The 21,066-nt window shown below is 44.7% G+C and overlaps 1 protein-coding gene and 1 pseudogene across 1 annotated transcript in view; both read right to left on the reverse strand.

Annotated features, from left to right (window-relative positions):
* The window catches only part of LOC136404019 (histone-lysine N-methyltransferase PRDM9-like), a 53,522-nt gene extending 33,595 nt beyond the window's left edge, over nucleotides 1-19,927 (reverse strand). Inside the window, exon 1 of the mRNA XM_066383498.1 lies at nucleotides 19,835-19,927. The gene's annotated coding sequence lies outside the window, so the exon portion shown is untranslated. The remainder of the gene's footprint in view (nucleotides 1-19,834) is intronic.
* On the reverse strand, nucleotides 1,735-18,108 carry LOC136403390 (histone-lysine N-methyltransferase PRDM9-like; annotated as a pseudogene).
* Nucleotides 19,928-21,066: the final 1,139 nt, after the last annotated feature.

A 21,066-nucleotide genomic window follows, 5' to 3' on the forward strand; every position in this document is an offset into this window, starting at 1 on the left:
CCCTGCTGGCTGGGGGCCCCTCCCTTCTCCACTGTGTTCTTAAACCCCTCCTCCCTCCTTACAAACTGCAGGCTCTGCCTTTCTTCTCCTCACCCCAACCCCCCTCCTCACAGGCTACAGCTATGCCCTTTTCCCCCTCATCCTCTCCCCTCTCCTCAAAGCTCTAAATCATTTTAACTCTTCTGACCACGTGGTGCCAACACCAGCACTTTAATCTCCTCCTCATCCTCCTCCTCCTCCTGCAGATGCTGACCCTCCTTCTTTTCCATCCAGCTGCTCACTGTCCATCCGTCTGCTTTTTATCTTCCTTCCCTCTATGCTGACAACTCCCTGCCATCTCTAAAAGCTTAAAAAAGGAGAGTTGTTTATTGAGATATGTGAGTAAGTAATCCGTCTTGTCTCTTTCTCAGAAAATATCTCTAGTATAATTTAAATTGAAACAAAGTGCACTCATTTAAATTCCTTAAATCATAATTTGTATGTAAAGTCTTTGTTTAATGTGTACCTGTGTCTATTTCTAAGGCATTAAACCAATAATTACCTGCCTCCTAAATCAAAGCTTACTCATCCCCACAGACTCTCTCTGCAATAGAGCCATCCTTCCTGTTTGATAACCTTCAGGGGCTTATCTCCTCGTATAAGATTTACACCTAATCAATAGGCTTAAAGAAGCCTAACAGAACAAAACAAAAAACTAGTACTCTCTTACAATATGTAAATAACCTACTCCTCTGCAGCCCCTCCCTGCCTGTCTCAAGGAGAAACACAGACACCCTTCTTAACTTCCTCACTGTAAAGGGATATTGCATCTTCTCTGCTAAGGCTCAACTTCACTCTCAGTCTGTAGTCTATTGGGGCATCACCTTAACCCCCACCACCTGAGGTCTCACCATAGTTCGAACTCAGACCCTCTGCAGTCTTCAACCACCGCAATTCAAATTCTTTCTTTCCTCAGTCTATTAGGCTTCTTTAAACACCGAATTCCCAATTTTGCTCTCTTAGTCAAGCCCCTCAGTGAGATCTTCTGAGCATGGCTTTTAAGGTCTATAATTGCCAAGAAAGTAACAGAAAAGGCAAATAAGGCCCAAAAGAAGTCAGGAAATACCAGCTTTTGGCATATGCTCCTAAAAGCTCCAGCACCCTAAAGGGCTTCACAGGATTCCATCAGGGCCCTGCTTCAGAGTGAAAAGAAAGGTCATTGAACTGGGGCCTGCCAGGCTTCCCAGCCCCAGCGGTTGACACATCTTTGCTGTGGAAAGAGGGACACAAGAAGCTAAGCCACACCCTTGCTCCATGGAGGGAGGGTTCAGTCTCTTCTAGCCCTGCTCCAGCTACCTGTGACCTGGCATTGCCCAGCATGCTGGCAATTGCCACTCAAAGCCCAAGGATATCATTCAGGAGTCTGAGGTATTTCTTCCATGCACCAGATAAGTTAATCTCATTTCTTGGAAACACAAGGGCCATCTACTATGCCTTACTATATTTAAGTTTTACTTATTTCTCAAAGACCTCTACTGTGGGTATTGACAGTCTGATTTTGTTGCTTTATTTAATGTATAGTATCTCTTTTATACCTCTTGTCTCACTGCCCTGTGTCTATTGTAGACTGGGACCTGCTGCTAATTCCAGCTAGAAGCAGTGGTCACTACGACTTAAACTCTAGCTGCAAAGTGTAGAAATGTAACCACCCTTTCCCTAAGTACTTCAGGATTTACAGGTTACTCAGCAAACTGTTCAAAGACTGTCCAAGAGGCGCTTCCAGAAGTACATCGCCCAACGACTGACTTTCACGTGGACAGGTCCACACACCGTGATCCTGAAACTCCCACTGCTGTTAAGGGTGGCTCTTTCCTCCACCCTGACCATCTGGAGCACAGGAACAGAAAAACAAAACCGACCTCTTGTTCTATTCTCTCTATTCACCTTTCAGCCTGCCTCACCCAATCAGGGGCTTTCTACTCGTGTGGAACCAAAACCTATATATGGGCCCTGGCCGGTTGGCTCAGCGGAAGAGCATCGGTCTGGCGTGCGGGGGACCCGGGTTCGATCCCCGGCCAGGGCACATAGGAGAGGCGCCCATTTGCTTCTCCACCCCCACCCCTCCTTCCTCTCTGTCTCTCTCTTCCCCTCCCGCAGCCAAGGCTCCATTGGAGCAAAGATGGCCCGGGCACTGGGGATGGCTCCTTGGCCTCTGCCCCAGGTGCTGGCGTGGCTCTGGTCGCAGCAGAGCGACGCCCCGGAGGGGCAGAGCATCGCCCCCTGGTGGGCAGAGCGTCTCCCCTGGTGGGCGTGCCAGGTGGATCCTGGTCGGGCACATGCGGGAGTCTGTCTGACTGTCTCTCCTCATTCCCAGCTTATCATAAAGAGGAATAAAAAGAAAAAAATATATTAAAAAAAACCTGTATATGTATCCCTACTAATTGGACAGAAACCTGTACCCTAATCTATCTCACCCCAAATATCAACCTAATTCCACCCCATGAGCCTTTTCCAGTTCCTAGTACACTACCCATCAATCTAAGGACCAAAAAAGCTATGCAGATAATTCCTCTCCTTGTTACTGTAAAAAAATTCTATAAAAATAGGTCTAGGGGTAGGGGGACTGGCCACTTCCCTGTCTTATTCCCACTTTCTTTCTTTCTGAAGCCCAGCAAATTCAGAAAAAAACCAAACTGAGTCATGGAATCTGTGGTTTTGCACAAACTGGGTGTCTTGACTATTGCCTTTCATTAGTTCATTCACTCTCCTATTTATTTTTTTAACTTTTGGACCCTGCCTCTTACGTTTGTTTACTAGTTTCTTACAAAACCTCATGCAGACCTTCACCAATCAGAAAATTGTTAAAATGTATTTAACCCTACACACCAACCCTGAAACCTGCTCTCTTGAAACAGAAAAATCTGGATTCCTATAAATAGACCCCTACTCCCAACTTTTCTCATGGGTAGGAACTCATCGAGCAGGGCATCCAAGTTCTCAACCTCACTTCTGTATATAACATTTCTCACTGCTTTCTCTGTGCCTTCCTTAATAAGCCTCCCATCACTCCGGTTCCTTTACCCCACCCACTCAACATCACCAAAAATCCAGACTGTTTTTCTCTTTCTGGAGTTTCTCTCTTCCAAGAAGACCCCACCTCTACTCTCTCCATTTGCTACACCAATTGGCCTACCCCGTTATATAATAAAACTATCCCAATCAAAACTTTTCTAATCAGCCCTAATGGAACTCATTTCTGGTGCAATGGAACCATTCTAAAAACCTTAAATACCTCTTCTTCCTCCCTTGTGTCCCGGTAATAGTTGCACCACAACTAACCTATTATGGAGAGGAAGAATTTTCAAACCAGCTGAGAACAAACAGGAATAAACAGGCTGCAGTCCTATTGGTCCTCCTTGGCCTTACCCTTGCCACCTCTATAGTGGCTACAGGGATAGGCAGGGCTGGCTTAGGCCATAGTATAGGGACTGCTAACCAACTAAAGGCAGACCTGGAACAGGCCCTTGATAATTCAGCCACTTCTCTAGCCTCCATCCAGAGGCAACTTACCTCTCTAGCTCAGGTCGCCCTACAAAACCAAAGTGCTTTAGATCTACTAACAGCCGAGGTAGGTGGTACTTGTCTTCTTTTACAGGAACACTATTGCTGTTACATCAACGAGTCTGGCCTGGTCGAGGAGACTATCAACTCTGAAAACTTCAAGAACGAATCCACAGTGACCAGGCCAGTACTGACCCCTACTCTGAACAGTGGTAGAAAAACCCCTTATTCTCCATGCTAGCACCAATTATAGGACCAATCCTATTTCTGTGCCTAATTTTAATGCTTGCCCCCTTCTTTATCAAGTTCTTACTGGCCCAGATGAGAGAAATCTCTAGGATAACCTACAATCAAATGCTCCTACACTCCTATTCCTCAATTTCCCAAGGAAAACTTCATGAGGGAAACATCAAATTGGTAGGAATGACAGCAGGAAGAAGCCGCCCCTCAGCCCGAGAATTTTCCTCCTGAATGTTCTCCAAACCCCCTTCCTTTTAGCCATACACAGTCAGTCCTTCTGAAAACTTACACCAACACGTTTCCTGTCTCTGAAAATCTCCACATGTCCTCCCATTCGAGAGGAACCAGACCAGCATGTCTCATGAGGCTCATCCAGGAGACCATGTATCACAATGTCACTCTGTCCACTCTGCACTCGCAGCAAGCAATTCAAAATTATTACCTCACAAGATTTTTTTACTTCCTCAGGTGTTAGAAGACATCGCCTAGTTTAGACTTCACAGCATGGAAATTGATGACCTCCAAACTGGATGGGGGACTTGGCTTGGCAAGGTTCTTTTCCTGAGTTCTCTCCAGAAGAAACAATAATTTTTCATTTTTTCTTTTCTTTCTGCTCATCACCCTTCACTGTATATTATAAAATTAATAACTGCCTTTCTTTTATATGTAACCACAGAGTTGAGAAATGATAGATACTTGAATTTACCAGGAATTCCAAACTGCCCTCTTGATGTTCCAATTATCTGTCAGACCTCACCCTTAATTACCGGACTATTGTCCCTGAGACAATAAGGGTGGCATTTTTCTACTCATTTAAATTCTTAATTCCTATGTTCCGATTTTAGGCAGACTAAAAAAATTTTGTATGAAACAAAAAATAAAATTAAAACAGCTAATGTTAACAAATATTATAACAAGCATCCTAATACAATAAAGTGACTGAAGCCTACTAGATTATTTAACAAAAACAAAGTTCTAACCAATATAACAGGATTCAAAATAAAAACTCTTACAGTCCCAAATGTTCTTAACATGTTAACATAATTTTACTAAGTCTATGTTGACACTATTACTGATTTATATTATTTACAAATGTAACCTAATTCCCACTTCAGTCTGAGAATTGTCTCAGAGAGCAGGAGCCACACATATTCAGGAAAAGTCCACAAGACACTGTAGTTGTGGTTACATTCTACACTCTGTAGCTAAAGTCCAAGTCCTAATAATCACTGATTTTAACTGGAATTAGGAGCAGGTCCCAGCCTAAAATAGGCATGGGGGCATTGAGACAAGATGAATAAAGGACACACTATACATTTTTTTTTAAACAAAGAAACAGAAATAAGACTGTCAATACCCACAGTAGAGATCTTCAAGGGATAAATAAAACTTGAATATTAGGCTAAGTATAGTAAGTGGCCCTTGTGTTTACAAGAAATGAGATCAGTTTACCTGCTACTTGGAAGAAATACCCTAAGCTCATCCACAGTGATGTGAGATGGGGCCAACAGCCATGGGCACCTTCAGATGGCAAGTCCCAGCAGGCTGGGCAAGGTTAGTTTACAGGTGGCTAGATTAGGTCTGGAAGAGACTGAACCCTCCCTCTGCAGAGCAAAGGGGCAGCTTACCTTCTCGTGTTCCTTTTCCCCACAGCAAAGGCATGTCCCCTAGTGGGGCCGAGAAGCCTGGCAGGCCTCAGCTCAATGACCTTTTCCTCTCTTGAAGCAGGGCACTGATAAAATCCTGTGAATCCTCTGGGCATGGGAGCCTTTAAGGGCGTATTCCAAAAGCTGGTATTTTCTTGATTTCTTTTGGGCTTTACTTGCCTTTTCTGTTCCTTACTTGATCATTATAGACCTTAAAAGCCATGCTCAGAAGATCTTGCTTAGGAGCTTGAGGGTTCTTTCCTGTCTATATAAGCTTTTGGAAAAAGACAAAAGAGTGTTATTAGCTGGATCAAATAAAAGAAGGTAAAGCTTGCAGGAGGAGCAGGTTTGGTGTCTCCTTTAGGATTCCAGAGTCTCTCTGCTGCTGAATAACTCAGTACATTAGCATTCAAAAGAAATTTTAAACATACTTTAGCTATTCCTTTTTCCTGTTTCCAACTCAATTGTGGCTTGACTAAGAAGATGTGGCACCTGCTCTGTATCAAGTGTGTTTTAAGCCACTGTGGTGGATTCATTGTTAAATTTAGCTATTGATCGATGTATGGAAACTGGTCGAGGCAGTCTGGATTCCCAGTTATAATATTCCAGACTGCCCTTACTAGCCGGAGATAAAAAGTTCCAGCCACTGGCACCTATTACAAAACTGAAACTTGTTCCAGGAGAATCTAAGAATTAGTGCAGCAATATAAGCAAGAACAATGAGACAAATAATTAACTAGCACCCAGAATAAAGGGTGTTTTACTATACTGGTATTAATTACAGTGGGGAACCAATTTTTATTCATTTTCTGTTGCATGAGATTTTAGAACTTTTTCTATATATTTCTGCATCACTGATTCCAAATCTGAAATCCGTTTTTTTTTTGGTGCATGCTCTAGTTTTCATGCAATTTTAATTTCTTTTTGATACAGTTAATAGTATGTGTTGGTTTTAAATTGGAGTTAAAGGGCAATGACTCTTGGATTGAACATAACCACAAGGCAATTAATGTTTACAAACATTACTTTTACATAATTGTAGTTGTTTTTAAATGTAAATTATTATTCTCTGATAAAAACACCCTCTTGTTTTATTTTAAGGTTGAATAATGGCTTCTTTGAGTAGGCATAAATGTAAGAATAGTCCTGACACCTTCTGTTATATATGTGGCTGTTACACACTTCAACGTCAAATGTACAATATTTCATCATTTGTAACACATGTATATATTGCCTATTTTCAAGTTCCCCTTGGTGATCAAGAAAAGAATTGGGCCCTGGCCGGTTGGCTCAGCGGTAGAGCTTCGGCCTAGCATGCGGAGGACCCGGGTTCGATTCCCGGCGAGGGCACACAGGAGAAGCGCCCATTTGCTTCTCCACCCCTCCGCCGTGCTTTCCTCTCTGTCTCTCTCTTCCCCTCCTGCAGTCAAGGCTCCATTGGAGCAAAGATGGCCCGGGCGCTGGGGATGGCTCTGTGGCCTCTGCCCCAGGCACTACAGTGGCTCTGGTCGCAACATGGCGACGCCCAGGATGGGCAGAGCATCGCCCCCTGGTGGGCAGAGCGTCGCCCCATGGTGGGCGTGCCAGGTGGATCCCGGTCGGGCGCATGCGGGAGTCTGTCTGACTATCTCTCCCTGTTTCCAGCTTCAGAAAAATGAAAAAAAAAAAAAAAAAAAAGAATTGGGCTCCTTATATTGTGTGTCATAATTGTGAGGAAATGCTTTGTGACTGGACAAAAGGAAAATGCAAAGGAATGCCTTTTGGTATTCCCATGGTTTGGCGTGAACCGAAGGACCACAGCAGTGACTGTTATTTCTGTCTGATCCATACAAAGGGCATCGGCAAGAAAAATGGCATATGATCGCATATCCCAATATTCCTTCAGCAATACGACCTATCCCACACTCTGAGACATTCCCGGTTCCAGTTTTTAATGGTTTTATTTCTTCTAAGGACAAAGAAAGTGAACATGGTGATCAAGTATATTTTGATAAGATGCATGAGGAAATGGTTGTAGAATTTGAAGGGTCTTCTTCTGATGCCAAGCAGTCATTAACCCCTCAGCAGTTTAGCCAATCTGAATTGAATGACTTAATAAGAGATTTGGGCCTATCAAAGAAAGCAGCTGAGTTATTAGCCTCCAGGCTTCAAGAAAAGAAAGTACTTCACCAGTCAGCTAAAGTATTCCATTTCAGGAAGCATTAACAACTTTTTGTGAACTTTTTTTTTTAAGACAAACACTTTAATGTCATGATATCAATAGTACTCTCAGCCAGGTAAGAGTCCATCACATACAGTCCAACAGAATGGCGGCTATTTCTTGGACGGCTCTAAATGATGGCAGACTACTGCTAGAGCATCAAACGAGATTGTCCTCAACAAGTACACAAACGCAAGAGCTACAAACGCAAATTTTTGCTTGAATAAAATTTAAGTTTCGTGCAAATTTTATGATTAAAATAAGTGTTTTAATATGTTCTGTTTGGAAATTGCAGACAAATTCTAATGCAATCATATCTTTTAGTGTATTAATGTATTTACTGCATTATATAAATTATTATATTTTCACAAAGATGATGCCCAAGAAGACATTCTACTTCATTATGTTAAACTAAATGTTAAAAATTTTACAATAAGATGAAAACCTAAAATCTAGAATTGCAAAGAAACTGTAGCTTACAGAGAAAAACTAATGACAGATTTGAGATCAGCACACTCGAGTTACGTATGAATAAGTGTTTTTGTTGATGCAACAAAAATTTTGTGCCACAGTGTTATTACACAAGAGGAAGGAGCCAACAGAAGAGAATAATTTCTTCAGGGGAGAAATCTAACAGAGCTCCTGAAGCTAAAAGTTGGAGCCAAGAACAAAGAGAATAAACAGTTTGCCATTTAAAATTGCCTTCTAGTCATAAACCTCTAATTCTTGACACAAAAACTCAAGCCAGGCCTTAAAACAGACACATTTCAACATAGAACAAAACTTGACATAAACAAATAATGAGCGTGCTTTATTTCAATTAAAATAATACCGTCCTGACCTGTGGTGGCGCAGTGGATAAAACGTCGACCTGGAAACGCTGAGGTCGCCAGTTCGAAACCCTGGGCTTGCCTGGTCAAGACACATATGGGAGTTGATGCTTCCAGCTCCTCCCCCTTTCTCTCTCTCTCTCTCTCTGTCTCTCTCCCTCTCTAAAAATGAATAAATAAATTAAAAAAATTAAAAAAATAAAATAATACCGGATATTTTGACAGAGACAAAGCTTTATAGACGAGGGAAGCACTCCCCCTCATGGCCTCCCCAATGCACACAGGCCATGGCACCAAAGATTCCTTTAAACCAGGAGTTTCTAAACACAAGGAGAGCAAAGAATGAGATCTCGACAAATACAAAGGTACCCCTACTCAGGTTTTTCTGTGAGAGCATAACACAACTATGCTCTCATGAAGTTTGGGGTCTCTACTCAGTCCCCCTAATTGTCTTCCTAGAGAAATGTACAAATGTGAAAACACAAATGGACATCTCTGGAAGCCCACTTTCCAGAGTAAAACTAAATGCATCCCAGATAATTCTAAGGCAGGACCAACATACCTCCTACCAATGTCTCAGTCTTTGGAGAGTCCCAGATTCAGACAGACTAGTTTCAGCTCAGTAAAGCAGCTCTGAAGGCCCTACCTACACACCAGAGTTCCACATTTCCAGAGTCACAACTCAACAAAGCCCCAAACTTACCTTACCTACAGTTTAGTCCCAAACAGATAAGCGAAAACAAGAATTCAGTAAAACCAGAGAGTTGCTTTACCTACCTCTTTGATTTCTCTGCTAAATTGTCCAAATTGTTGAATTTGGGAACTGGGAGGCATCTACCAGAGAACTGTCCAAACCCACAGGAAAACCAGGAGCCCTGGAAAGTCTCAGGTGGCACCTCTACTTGAGATTCAAGGGGGTCAGACAGCTCCCAGAGTCCATCTGATTCGGGGTATCTCTACCTGGTGACGTGAAACACCGCAGGTCCACGTTGAGCGCCAAATGTTGTAAAGTACCTGTACTCCAGATGCTGAAAGGTACTGTATTTCAATTCTGTGGGTTATGTAGAGACACCAAGTCCAGATTAATTTTGAAGAGTTTTATTAAAGGAGATTTATTAAATATGCCAGCCACATATAGCTGACACAGGGCAGCAGACTCAAATCGTGTGCAAGCCCCAAAAATATTTCAGGGGCTGTTTATATACCCTTGATCACACACGGGCAGGGGAGATCATGACATGGCACAAGCTGAAATATGCTTAGGGGATATACAGAATCATTAAGACTTTCAAGGTAACACAATCAAAGATGTTTACAAATCTTTTAGGGTTCATCTTCCCTCACTAACCTAGAGGTATTTTATTCTCAAGATTCCAGGAAGAGGGAGGAACTACAATCAATGTAAGGTGTTACGTAAATTCTGTCTCCCATTGAAAGAGAAGAAGTTTTTTGGTTAACCTTTATTTTAGATTTAAAACTAAATGACTCAATGTTCTTGCAGGTCAGAAATTTCTATATTCTCCCTCCCCTCCCCACAGTAAGGATGGGACAGGAAAGTCTGACTTTTTCTCCTAGAATATCAGTTTTTTGACTTTTTGGTACCTTACAACAGTTAGCCTGCTAGGAGAAAATGCTTCACTTCCCGGGAGTCTAGAAAATTCCTTTCCTGGTGAGTCTGTCTCAAATCCCTCTCCCTGGGCAGTAAGCTAAGTAGATTGACTCCAGACTTCCATATTTCCAGGGGTTGAGTTTCTGTGCCTGACGGTGTGAGTTCTCTGTGGCCCTTCAGGAACTCTCAGGTTTCATTGACAGGGGGGATTGAGGTATGTGGGCTTCATAGTTTTATGGAGATAAGATTTATTAGAACAGGAGGACAAGAGATCATGGAGGAGATTGGTGTCGACATTTCCATAGCACTTAAGGAACTGTTTGTCTAGCTCATCTCTTGTCATGAAAGTGAAGAATTTGTTTAATCAGTTACTTCTGTACTAATTATAGTCTTGGGAGGGAAGGGGACAGTAGACTCCTTCTAAAGTCCCCTGAGAGCTAGGGCATGACCTGTGTAACAGCTGTGGCTGTGGAGATGCATATTAATGCTAATGACTCACCCTCTTTGTAAACATAGGCTTCTCCCTTGAGTGTGTCCTCTACTATATGAGATCTGACATCCACTTAAATCCTCGCTCACACTCCCTGCAAAGATAGGGCTTCTCCCCTGAGTGTGTCCTCTGGTGTATGAGATGTGACTTCCGTGTAAAACCTTGTTCACACTCCCTGCAAACATAAGGTTTCTCTCCTGAGTGTGTCCTCTGGTGTATGAGGAGAGTTGACTTCCGTGTAAAGCCTTGCTCACACTCCCTGCAAACATAGGGCTTCTCCCCTGAGTGTGTCCTCTTGTGCATTTGGAGATCTGACTTCCATGTAAAGCCTCGCTCACACTCCCTGCAAACATAAGGCTTCTCCCCTGAATGTGTCCTCTTGTGCATTTGGAGATCTGACTTCCGTGTAAAGCCTCGCTCACACTCCCTGCAGACATAGGGCTTCTCCCCTGAGTGTGTCTTCTGGTGTCTGCGGAGATTTGCCTTCTGTGTAAAGCTTCGCTCACACTCCCTGCAAACATAGGGCTTCTCCCCTGAGTGTGTCTTCTGGTGTCTAAGGAGATGTGACTTCTGTGAAAAGCCTCGCTCACACTCCCTGCAAACATAGGGCTTCTCCCCTAAGTGTGTCTTCTGATGTCTAAGGAGATGTGACTTCTGTGTAAAGCCTTGCTCACACTCCCTGCAAACATAAGGCTTCTCCACTGAGAGTGTCCTCTGGTGTCTGAGATTTGACCCATCATCAAAGCCTTGCCCACACTCTTCATACTTGATAGCTACAATTCTTGACATTCTTACTCCCATAGTTTTCATCTGTCCACTGAATTCACTTCCTGGCCACTGCTGGGCACTGCCTGCATTATTTTCTCTTGCTCAGTCGAGCTCCTCATGTGTCCTTTGGGAGGTTTTAAAAAGGCCCTTAAAATCCTCTGCCTGGTCCTTTTAATCAAAGGTTTGGACTTTTTTTTGACCTCTTGATCTTTAGCTTTGTCATCCCAGCTGTGTGTAACAGTATGTTGCTGCTGCTGATTTGGATCCTCTGGGCAGAAATTCTCTGATTGGAGATTTTTTTTTTTTTTGTAGATGTTCCTGGGAGAATCTGAGGGAGGTTATTGCATCCCACATTTTCTCTGAGGAATTTCTGACGGGAGAAGGCCAGAGAGTAGGAGGAACACGGGTTTATCTCTGGCTTTGGTTGTGCTAAAAGAGAAAATTTTGGTCAGAGAAGAGGTTGATAAGGCTGCCTGGACCGTATGTCTTGTCTGCTGTTAAGACGTCTCCCACAAGTCATTCTTATGGGGTTGACAGTGTAATCTCTGTCTTCCACAAAGTGTTTCTTTATAGTCTGTTTTCTCTTTTAATTTTTATGTAATGTATCTTCTTTAGAAATCAAGAAAGCCATATCAAGGGTCCTTTCTACACATTTCCAAATGAGAGACTGTCAATTAATATCAGGGGTTGTTTCACCCCTTGTATGGGTGGAACAATGCTGATATTTCCTATATACATGTAGCTTTTAACAGTTATTTAGAAAGACAACTGGCCCCAACTAAGAATTGCTTCCCTCATAGTTTCCCACAGATGTTAAACTGAAAATATGTTCTTCCTCAAGTCTCACACCAAATATTCATATTTGATTTCATTCAGTGTCAGCCCATTTCATATACAATGGGAAGTCCTGTTTCAAAATATTTCCCCAACCATATGTCTTAAAAATTGATTGATTTTAGAGAGACAAAGGAGAAGAAAAAAGAAGAGGAAGAAGAGGAAAAGGAGGAGAAACAAGAAAGGAGAAAGAAAAAGAAGAAGGAAAAGGAAGAAGAAAGAAGAAGGAAGAAGGAGAAAAAAGGAGAAGGGCATTTATTCATTGTTCTACCTAGACATGCAGTCATTGGTCATTTCTCGTATATGCCTTGACCTGGGCTCAACCTTGGTATTGCAGGATGGTGCTCTAACCCAGTGGTAGTCAACCTTGTCCCTACCACCCACTAGTGGGTGTTCCAGCTTTTGTGGTGGGTGGTAGCGGAGCAACGAAAGTATAAATAAAAAGATAGATTTAACTATAGTAAGTTGTTTTATAAAGATTTATTCTGCCAAACAGTGAAAATCTGACATAAAGTACTTGGTAAGTAATTATTACTATATGCTTTAACTTGCTGTAACTGCTTTATAAATTTTATAAAGTTACTTCCCTACTTTATAAATCACCATTACTGTGGAACCAGTGAGTGGTTAGAAAATTTTATGACTAACAGAGATACAAAAGTGAGTGGTAGGTATAAAAAGGTTGACTACGCCTGCTCTAACCAATTGAGCTAACCAGCCAGGGCCTCCAACCATGCTTCTTACATGCCTGATTCCCATTTTTCTCTCATCCTTTCTCACTTGGAGATGAAGTAATCTCTGAGCGGATTCCCCACTGAAATTTGTTTTCAAAACTTAAAGTAAATCTTAGAGAACAAGCCACCCTGTAGGTGGGAACAACACCATTGTCCCACCTCAGGAAATCCCAGCATCTATTCTTGGATCACAGCACTGCATATCCAGGCTGCTGGTCATCTATCCGACCTCTGCTCTTACCCTGTATGCTAGACTGGAGTGGCCCACAGAAAACAGGCCCTGGCCCGGCATGTGGATGTTCCTGGTTTAATCCCTGGTCAGGGGACACATGAAAAGTGAGTATCTGCTTCTCTTCCCCTCTCTCTCCCCCTTCTGTCTCTCTTTCCCTCCCACAGCCAGTGGCTCAATTGTTTCAAGCATCAGCACAATAGCTCAGTTGGTTCAAGTGTTGACCTCAGGTGCTGAGGATATCTCAGCTAGTCTGAGCGTGGACCTCAGACAGGGGTTGCTGGGTGGATCCTGGTTGGGGGATATGAAGGAGTCTTGTTTGTCTCTCCTACTATCACTTTAAAAAAATTAAAAGTGGCCCTGGCCGGTTGGCTCAGTGGTAGAGTGTCGGCCTGGTGTGCGGGGGACCCGGGTTCGATTCCCGGCCAGGGCACATAGGAGAAGCGCCCATTTGCTTCTCCACCCCCCCTCCTTCCTCTCTGTCTCTCTCTTCCCCTCCCGCAGCCAAGGCTCCATTGGAGCAAAGATGGCCCAGGTGCTGGGGATGGCTCCTTGGCCTCTGCCCCAGGCACTAGAGTGGCTCTGGTCGCGGCAGAGTGATGCCCCGGAGGGGCAGAGCATCGCCCCCTGGTGGGCAGAGCGTCGCCCCTGGTGGGCGTGCCGGGTGGATCCCGGTCGGGCGCATGCGGGAGTCTGACTGTCTCTCCCCGTTTCCAGCTTCAGAAAAATAAAAAATTAAAAAAAAAATAAAAAAATTAAAAGTAAAAAATTTTTTCTAAGAATCAAAGGCATATGAAATGAATCCTTAATTTCTGAAGCATCTGATTTGAAATCTTACTGACTTTAGAGTGTACCATGAAAATTTCTAAGGTGAGTGCTCTCTTTTCTTTCCATTTGGAAGAACAGTTGTGCCCACCTCTAACTGCTGTGAGCTCTCTCTTCCACTTGCTGCCCAGCTTCTGGCCATACTTGTCACCATAGCATACCAGCAGCTCACAGTCTGGCCTGATGACCCAGAAGGTTCGGTAGAAAATCTGTGTACGATACTGAAAGGCCACCAGGTTCTGATCTTCATCATCCCAGGCACAGTTCACATACCTGGGATTGAGGCAGGTGAAAGAAAAGAAACACACAGGCAATGAGTTCCTATTACCTCTCAGATCCATGTCCAGCTCTGCACCTGACACTCGGGCTCTGATGTCGCCCACTCTCACAGTGCTCCCAGAGAACCTCCTGTTCAATGTCTGAGCCTGTCACAATGTGATACGACTTCCTATGGCCAGGTCCTGCTTACGGTGCTCATCCTGCCTAATACCATTTTCCAAAGCTAAATCCAGACATAACCTCCACCCTGATTGGCCATAAAACCCAGTGACCTCTAGCTTCTCTAAACTAAATCAGGTTCTGTTTTATATCACAGAACTTGCTATTTGAGGTTGGACTCTGTGTCTAGATTAGTTCACATCATTTAATACTCAGCCCAAGTCCATCTTTTCTTTTCTTTTTTTTCCCAGAGATAGAGAGAGGGATAGACAGACAGAAACGGAGAGATGAGAAGCATCAGTCATTAGTTTTTCGTTGCGCATTTAGACACCTTAGTTGTTCATTGATTGCTTTCTCATATGTGCCTTGACTGTGGGCCTTCAGCAGACTGAGTAACCCCCTGCTCAAGCCAGTGACCTTGGGTCCAAGCTGGTGAGCTTTTGCTCAAGCCAGATGAGCCCGAGCTCAAGCTGATGACCTCGGGGTCTCGAACCTGGGTCCTCAGATCCCAGTCCAATGCTCTATCCACTGCGCCACCACCTAGTCAGGCCAAGTCCATCTTTTCTTGAGAGGCCTTTCTCCATTCTACTCACATTTTATCTAGGTAGCATTTGATGCCTCAACCAGTTTCCCATAAAAACCTGAAGGTCCCCCACACACAAAGTGAGAAGCAGAGAGGCAGACAGACTCCTGCATGCACCCGACTGAAATCTACCCAACATGCCCACCAGGGGGCAAAGCTCAGCCCATCAAGGGCGATGCTCCACTGCAACTGAGGCAGAGGCCATGGAACCATCCTCAGCGCTGGGGCCAACTTTGCTCCAGTGGAGCTTGGGCTGTGGGAGGGGAAGAGATAGAGATAAAGGAGAGGGGGAAGGGTGGAGAAGCAGATGGGTGCTCCTGTGTGCCCTGGCTGGGAATCAAACCCCGGACCTCCATAGGCCGAGCTGAAGCTCTACCACTGAGCCAATCAGCCAGGTCTTAAAGGTTTCTTTGTCTTAGTAAAATTATAAAGAATAATTATTACATTATTCATATTCTGTAGCCCCTGATAAAATAGCCCCTCAGGAAAGTAGCCCATGATCATTGCTCTGCAGGCTTCAGAACTCAGTTCTAGTTAGAAATGAGGCTGGGATAATTTGCTGCCCTCACTGGTTTAGGCTGCCCTTGGTTTAGGTATTCTGGCACTGTGCACTTCTCAAAAAATAGAAAAATTATAGTTAAATATTTCTAAAATCAATTGTTTCACTCTGTCTGCAATTAGTCCTCCATAAGAAGATGGGTTACATGATATGTTTAAGTAATGAATACCTTCCTCTAAACTGGAATATAGTAAGGACTTGCTTAAATAATGTTCATTAGCTCAATTAAAGTACAATCCAGGCCCTCAAAGTTTTTTTCCAGTGGCTAAATTTTGTATAGCATAGAGATTTATATTTTGAGGACATATGCTATATTTTTATCTCCTTTTTCCTCTAAATATCTCTTGCTTTGAAAGAGTATTGAATGGAGATAAAAGAGGAGCAGAGGATTGAGGGAGACCACTGAGGGAGGCATGATGAGAAGGAAAGATGTATGGGCCTGAGAGGGATGAGTGTTCTTGTGACTCCCAGAAACTTCTTGGCTTTACCTCATCCAGTTGGCCCAGGGTTCATCTCTCCCATTCACATACTGATAGCAGTTTCTCCCCTTGGTGATCTGCATTTCAGGAAGAAAAAATAAAAGCTTTTTTTGGATGAGGAGGTAATAGAAGAATTATTTTACCCTACTGTCAACAAAGCTCTTTCAGCATGCATGCACTGCCACTCTGGACCACATGATATTTTTCTTACTCATCACATCTGAGTTGACCTGTCCACTCAGGACTGGGAGGAGGCATTCCTTTGTGTCTCTACCACTTTGCTCCCACTTAACCTGTGATCCTCAAAAGGAGCTCCATGGTCTGCAAAGTCCACTCAGTACTCAGAGCTAACCAGACTGTCTCCATTCATGTCCTAGTATGTAGAAGGTCAGGTCCCACCAAGCCATGGGAGGGGTGTGGGAAGCCACAAGAAAGGGGAAGAGGTAAATACTTCTCACCAGCCAGGAGTATCCATTGTTGCCTGCCTCTTCATCTTCTGTGATCTGGCCCTCATAAGGGCCAATGTGCAGACCCACTGGCAGAGCAGATGCCTCATTCCACACTCCAAGCCCAATGGTCTGATTCTCAACCCAGGGGGCAGAGTGAGGGCTGCGTGGTTTGGATGCCCCTTATCCACTGCACTGTCTTTTACAAATGTAGGGGGCCCATGCACATCACAACTGTCAATGAAGAAGTTCTGACACTTCTCACAATCTGGAGGTGAGAGCAACAGGGATTAGGGAAGGTGTAGTGCATGTTCCTGGACATATAGAACTTCAGAGAGAGCCCAGGCACTCATATCACTGAGCCTCAATTCTGTAGTGCAGGTCCATAGGGGAACGGAATGCTCTAAGAGCCAAATGACCAATGAAATTATTGTATAAAGAGATAACATGCTTTTTGAGGGTCACTTACAGAGGTGGTTATCATCCTGGGGCTCGCTGACCTCTTGGTGCACATGGCCTTTTCTTTCTTGTAGGCTATACATCTTTACTTCAGTCTCCTTTCTCCTGAGTTCTAAGTTGGAGAAGAGTGAGTTTGGTAGAGTCTGGAGTGTTAATCCCTATTTTGTCAGAAAACACACAATCTTTTTCCATCAAATTATCACCTGTCCTTCTATATACTCTGGTATTTTCCTTTTGAACTACTGGCTCAGAGAGGCTCTATAACAGTAAGCCTCGTCACTGACTACAGATGGCCAATTCCATTTTTGTTTCTAGATCTTCCCATTGTGAGGTATAACTTCCCAACTTTATTAAGGGCATATTATATGTTAAGTATTGAGGAAAGGCCTGGTATACAACACCAACAGCGTATGGTTGCTATTATCAGGGATGTATTTATTGGACAAACTGGTATGTGTCAGTTCTTTTACATTGAATTTAAGCCCTAGCCAGTGGTCAAAGGATAGAGCGTCAGCCCAGTGTATGTCCTGGGTGTGATTCCAGTCAGGGTACATAGGAGAAGCAACAATCTCCTTCTCCACCCCTCCCTCTTCCCCTTCTCTCCCTCCTCTTTTTCTGCAGGCAGTGGCTCAATTTGTTCGAGCATTGGCCCTGGGTGCTAGGGGGATGGCTCGGTTAGCTAGAGCACATCATCCTGAGGTGCTAAAAAAACAGCTCAGTACTCGAGAATTGGGGTTGCTTGGTAGATCTTGGTAAGAGTGCATATGTGAGTCACCTCACTATCTCTCCTCATCTTACCTAAAAAATAAATACATACACAAATAAATAAATTTAATTGAACACTGTCAAAGCATACATGCACATATCTTCTCCTTACACATTAGCATTCAAGAGCTCAGAGAATTTGTAAGATTTGCACAAAGCTCCAGTGCTAAATTCACTCTCAGTTTAGTAGAGCTTAAATCCAGGCCTATCCAAAGTCCACCCCACATACCTAGGCCATACTTATTAGCCTTTCTAGAGGACTCAGAAGAACTAAAATCTACAAATGATTTTTCTCTTAACCAATTTTCATCTAGAGAGTTTTCCAGAGGGTCTTGCTTCTTCTGGATGGACTGTGATGCTGAGGACCCAGGTTTGAAACCTCGAGGCTGCCGGCCTCCGAGTGGGCTAATCCGGCCTGAGTGCAGGCTCACCATCTTGAGCACAGGGTCCCTGGCTTGAGCGTGCGATCATAGGCATGACCCCATGGTTGCTGGCTCAAGGCCATGGTAGCTGGCTTGAGCAAGGGGCCACTCTCTGTGGTGTTGAGCCCCCAGTCAAGGCACATATGAGAAAGCAATGAACAACTAAGGAGCTGCAATGAAGAATTGATGCTTCTCATCTCTCTCCCTTTCAGCCAGTCTGTCCCTGTCTGTCCCTCCCTCTCTCTCTCTCTCACTAAAAAAATAGAAAAAGAAAAAAAATTGGCCGTTCATGTCAAACATTTAATAAAGGTCACTTAACTGGACAGAAAGTCCATTTCTTTAACATAACACTTTATCCTTTCTGTCTTTTTTAAAATTTTTTAAAAATTTGCCTGACCTGTGGTGGCACAGTGGATAAAGCAGTGATCTGGAACACTGAGGTCACCAGTTCGTAACCCCAGGCTTGCCTGGTCAAGACACATACAAGAAGCAACTACTACAAGTTGATGCTTCCTGCTCCTCACTACTACCCCCTTCTCTCTTTCTCTCTCTCTAAAATCAATAAATTAATTTTTTTATTGATTTTAGAGAGAGAGGAGGGAAGAGAGAGAGAGAAACATTGATTTGTTCCACTGATTTATGCATGTAGTGGTTGATTATTCTTTCTTTTCTTTTAGCTAGAGAGTCTGACAGACAGGAAGGGAGAGGGATGAGAAGCATCAACTTATAGCTGCAGCACCTTAGTTGTTCATTGATTGCTTTCTCATATGTGCCTTGACCAGGGGACTCGAGTTAAGCCAGTGACCCCTTGCTCAAACCAGCAACCTTGGGCTTCAAGCCAGTGATCATGGGGTCACGTCTATGATCCCACACTCAAGCCAGTGTACCCATCCTCAAGCCCGCAACCTTGGGGTTTGGAACCTGGGTCCTCATCATTTCAGGTTGATGCTCTATAGAGTCTATACTCTGCTACCACCTGGTCAGGCTTCAATGGTTGATTCTTATATGGGCCCTGACTGGACATCAAACCCACAACTTGGTTTATGGCAACAACTCTCTAATAAATTAAGCAACTTGGCCAGGGCTCCTTTCTGTCTTCTTGTTTCAGAGTGGCCTTGTTCAGTCTAATGGTACAGTGACCACCTTGCCTCCTTTCCTTCTTATCCCTTCACCTTTACACATATAACCGATCAGTCTGGTCAGCACCAAACAGTCTTGGGAATAGAGCCTCAGGTCTATTCAGCTGTGTTTCAGTGCTAGATCCATGAAAATGGAAGGACCTTACTGACCACACCCTCATAAAACCAGACACACTGAAGAAATAGCTGAGACAGGGCCTGATACAATGGTCCCTACCCTGGCCCACAACCCCAGCTGCCTTAATCACCATGATTCTTTCCTGTCTGCAATGTGGCCGGCACTTCCCAGACAGCCCTTGTTCTGGAGCATTGCGCACTGGCCAGACCTTCCTCCTCCTCTTGTGATGACAAGTGTTCTGAATGAATTAGTTCTTTACTATACTGTTCCTGCTCATTAACACATCTATAAATATGTGTAATTATTTACACATGGAAGCAGTGTAGCAAATCACCCCATACTGCACAATGCACTGTTTGCATCTTGCTCATTTGCTAAACGCAAGCTCTGTCCCTTGTTAGCTACAGGGGGGGGGGGGGGGGGGGGGGGGGGGCTGACCCCAGGTCGGTTTCAGAAGGGAAACTTGCCTGCGGCCCCTCACCTCGCTGCCTCCGAGTCCATTCTTCATGCGAGTCCTCAGTGTCCTCCGCCGGGGGTCTGGTGGCCTGCCGGCAAGCGGGCTGAGGGACTCTGCGGCCTGGGGAGAAACAAAATCATGGTCCGGAAAGCGAAGCGGTTGAAGGAGCAGCTTCGACACTTGGTCAGCCCCTGTGCCGTCCAGTGGTCCCCGCCCGTTACCTGTGCGCAGCAGCGTGTCCTGGTTCCTCTTCACATACCGGCAGCGCGCCTTCTCCCTGTCGCCCATGGCGGCCACCCCTCCTGGGAGAAGTAAGCGTGGACATCCCTGAAAATCAGTGGCCTTGGAGGGGGGGGGGAGGGGGAGACGTGGCCACGTGACCCCGCCTTAGGGGCCCGCGGGAAGCGCCCCTCCCCCGGCTGGGTCCCGGCTGCCCCCAGCCCGCCGCCTGGCGCTCACCTGCGGCACCGCCCACGCCCTCCCCGCTGCTCCCTTAGCTCCGCCCTGCGGGCTCCCGTGGGCGTCCATGCTCCGGCCACCCCGCAGGCTCAGCCCTGATGTGCCTGCGCGGCAGATGGCGCTGAAGCTGACTGCTTGGTCCTCAGGCGTGTCACACGCATGCGCGCGCTCTTGCAATGGGATGTCCTGAGAGGAGACACATGGGGCCAGCCCAAGGGACTTCAGCCAGACCAGTAATCCCCTTGCTCAAGCCAGCGACTTGGGCTTTAAGCCCGCGACCTTTGGGCTCAACTGGCGACCATGGGTCTATGATCCCGGGCTCAAGCCCATGTCCCGCGCTCAAGCCGGATGAGCTTATTACATTTTCTTGTTGTTCAAGCGCTGTCTTAAGTTCCTCTATTTTACTCTCAAGTTTATTGAACATCATTATGACTGTTTGCTTTGAATTCTTTATCTGTCCAATTACCCATCTCCATTTCATTAGGATATTTCTCTGGAGTTTTTTTCTTGTTCCTTCATTTGGGGTTTATTCTTCTGTCTCCTCATTTTGTCTGTTTTTGTTCCTTTGAGTTGATGAAATGGTCATCTTGCCCAGTCTTGAAAAACTTGTCTTTGTTACATTGTGTGTTGAATAGTTTCAGCCTGCCGGTTGTATACAGTACTTGTTGTGTGGCCTGGCCTGAAAGAGTGGATTCTGAATGGACCACCTGTGGTGTGTGAGCCTCCTTGCCCTTTTAATTGGAGCAGGGCTGCCTGGTGTAAAAGGGGCTGCGTGGTGTGTGTTTTGCGTGTCCTGT

The sequence above is a fragment of the Saccopteryx leptura genome, chromosome 4 (assembly GCF_036850995.1).
Source record: "Saccopteryx leptura isolate mSacLep1 chromosome 4, mSacLep1_pri_phased_curated, whole genome shotgun sequence".
In the NCBI taxonomy this organism is placed as follows: domain Eukaryota; kingdom Metazoa; phylum Chordata; class Mammalia; order Chiroptera; family Emballonuridae; genus Saccopteryx; species Saccopteryx leptura.